This window comes from Morone saxatilis, unplaced genomic scaffold (genome assembly GCF_004916995.1).
Source record: "Morone saxatilis isolate NCDOM2014 unplaced genomic scaffold, NCSU_SB_2.0 Contig5, whole genome shotgun sequence".
Taxonomy (NCBI): Eukaryota; Metazoa; Chordata; class Actinopteri; family Moronidae; genus Morone; species Morone saxatilis.
Window position 1 is genome coordinate 6,686,392 of NW_023340095.1, and position 3,659 is coordinate 6,690,050.

A 3,659-nucleotide genomic window follows, 5' to 3' on the forward strand; every position below is an offset into this window, starting at 1 on the left:
TCACTCCACCTTTTTTTTTTAATTTGTGAGGCCATTTGTGAGGATTAAAAGCAATGGGACAAACAGCTAATTATGAAACCCTTTACATGTTTTATGCCAAAGCAGATGGAATCATATTTTGCACATCAGATATTTACCATAAAACTTCAATAAAAGGGTCCCAATTAGACGCAGGTTCCCTTTACTAGCCTGCTGTGACTACACATTAATTAGACACCTGGTCAGGATTTTATAGAAATTCTTTTGATGTATAAAACTTCTTAAAACCCATCGAGTCACTCGCTTCAGTGAGTTCTGAGCTGCATAGACTCATTACATCGTTATATGAGTTAGACTCTGCAATCCAATCATTCAGTTCATTTTACAGAAAGTATGAACACCAAAGAATCAAATGATGAATGATTTGTAATCGATCTGTTATTCTATATCCTCATTTTTACTAATATTCACACTGGTTTATATAAACAGTTTGATAGGATTCCCCTTCTTTGCTGAGCATGAGCTTTGTGCAAAAATGCCTGTCCCAAATATAGACAGGTTGAGTTCAATGATTGAAGCAAATAAAAGCCTGATCTATTAATTAAAGTTTTCTGGTATTGTACATAAACACCAAGCATCTGAATACATAGCTGTTCAATTTGACTTTTTTGAACCTTTTATGGCATGCTTTTTAAATCTACCATTGTCCTGAAAATTAAATCAAGTCTATCTGGTAGAAGTTTAGACTTTATAGTTTTTGCTTTTTTTTTTAAATTTATTTAAATCTGAGGTAATCTTTTGCACACACACCTCAACATGGAGACTGATGAATCCACTGTATTACTGCATGACCCTAAAATTATACGAAACTGAGACAGCTGCTTTTTAATGTTATTAAAAAAAAGGCAAGACTGCTGTAGGAATAAATGAGCGTACAGTTGTACTAATTGGCGAGGTTCTTTCTTCTGGAAATTCTGCCCAAATGAATCCAGACAGCTTGGAAGAGATTGTGCAAGAGAGGAATAAACTCCAAGCCAAAAGGTATGCTGACCAGCATTCAGTAGCTACATTATCAAAGGGATTCAATAATGCACAGGGAAGGAGACATTGAATGTAACACAGAAAGTGTGAACCATGAATACATGAAATCAAGGAGAACCACTAGTTGAAATTCAGAAGTGCTGTAAGAGACATGATGGTGTGGAGGACGTGAGCTTTTCCAAAAGGCCGACTGATTTCATACGATATAACGCTGATGTGATGTGTGTCAGCTGTCACTGACTATTGGCTCTTTTCTCCTAAAATAACAACCGTGTGTCCTGTCAAAATGTATTATGTATGCTACACATCTTCTTTCTTTCTTTCTTTCTTTCTTTCTTTCTTTCTTTCTTCTTTCTTCTTTCTTAATAGGTCTTTTTTTGCCTTTAACTGAGCTTTTAAGTTATCACACAGGACCTATGTAACATTTAGCAATTTGACGTTGAAAAAATTGATAGCAATAAGCAGATTTTTGGTCCTGCAAAGTGCAAACATTTGTGTTTGACAGTGCTTTTACCACCCAAGTAATGAGAAAGGACAAGTACGTTAATCAGTGAAGTGCTGACCCCCAGTGGTAAGACCCTTGAATAGCACAGAAACTTTAAAGGCATTGACAAAATGTGTTATATGTCAGTGACAAGTGGTTTCTTTCTGCTGGCCCTCAGCTGCTTTAGTGATGCTGGCCTATACCATGTTATTGCTGATTACACTAATGTGTAGGCAACTTTTCTGATCAAGTGAATGTCACATCGAAGCATTGCCCTAATCTTTCAAGCTGACATCATATCCATGTTTGAAATATTTGGGCTAAAGACGGTTTCCACCTTGAATCACCATGAGGGTAGTAATTATATCCATCGTCTTAATGTATTTTCACTCAGCGGTTTGTGTGACGAACGCCATCTTGCAGCTCTCTCGGCCCTCGTCTCACGTTGAGCACCTCTCCTAACCAATTTCACCGTGAAAAGAACATGAATGTAAATCAATAGCAGTGATACGGCACCTGTTCTGTGTGCCGGCCTGCCTCCCCAGAGGGGTTGAAATCAATGAGGCAAAATGTAGCTTTCAGCAGTCTCAGTGTTGAACTCAATGGACCTCGACGGCTCTGAAGATTAATGAGGCGAGTTTCTGCTGAACAAGCAAGCCGACTCTCAAAACGTGTGTAGCCATGTTCGGCTCTGCTAACAGGCCATTCAGTGGTGATTTAGGGTTTGTATCTGCATTTTAATATCACGGATACCCGCCTACCATAAAGGTAAAGAAAGGAGTAAGACAAATAAACTCACAATACTTGTATTTCTTTATTGAAATATAATCAACCCCTGAGGCTAGATAAAAAGGCCACAGCTTGTTTGTGCCTCGTCTAGCTCCTCAGTCTGACACAGCCAGTTAGAACACAACAGACCTGTCCAAAAACACACATTACACAACTGCTGTGACAACTCCAAATTTTGTTTGGATCTTTACATACTGACAGAGTTTCAGGACATACACAACTCAAATCAATTGCATAACGTCAACAATACTTGGTGTCTATTTGAAAAAGAATGCTACCTCTCCAATTAATGAAAAGAAAAGTACTCAATTTAGCTCACATAATCCAGGGTCAGATAACTGGTACGTTCACTTTCAGCATTTGTATTTGGTCTGCCTGAAATGTGAAGACGGCGCAATAAATCAGCAGGGTTTTTTTTTGTACCAGCCATAACGATTAATTCGAGAAAGCTAACTTTCCCCTTTCCCGATTTCAAACATTATTTTGGACCTCAAATCAAAAAGTTAAATAATCAACTAGAAGACACCTGGCTGGTACATGAGCACGGTCTGCTTAAAGGAATTATGCAACATTTTTGGAAATGTGCTTATTCACTTTCTTGAGTTATTTGAGAATAGAGATGTTCCGATACCCTTTTTTTTCCTTCCTGATACCTGAAGCTTGCGTATCGCCTGTTACTGAGTACCCTACTGATCTGATACAAGGACGTTAAAAGATATATTTATATATACAGTATATTCTATTATTTTTTAACAAGCGTATACTACTAAGCCTGTATGATTGTTGTATGGTCTGGCTCAAGTTAAACCCTGTGTCAGAGACAGAGTAGGAGAGGTCATTACTTTACCATCAACCATCCTACCAAAAAAAAAATATGGCAAATGGGACACTGCTATGAATTAGCAGGGACTACTAAATCCTGTGGTCTAGGATCAGTGCATAGCCATGTGTACATGCAATACTGTATTTTAGGCAGTATCGGAGGAATACTAGTATTGGTATTGGAACAACTATAATTGGTAACCTTGCAACTGTCGCGCTCAAAAATAAAACGATGGCTGCTGTCATAAACTGACTCAGAGTGTTATAAAGCTCTGTGCAGGGTTTTGGTGTCTGATAAAGACACTTAAAACATAACTGAGTAAATAGCTTAAGTATCCCTATATAAATGATTAATTAATCATTTATTAACAGCTAATCAGCTATATCAGGACTGCATGGTTTTAGTTTGATCAGGTCGGACTGACCCTACAACTCAAATAAGGAAATCTCTAAAGGGAAATAACCCAAACTGTCCAAACTGGGCCAGAGGATGATTTGTCCACTTAGAACCGCATCTCTTGATCTGTTACTCAAACTGGACTTT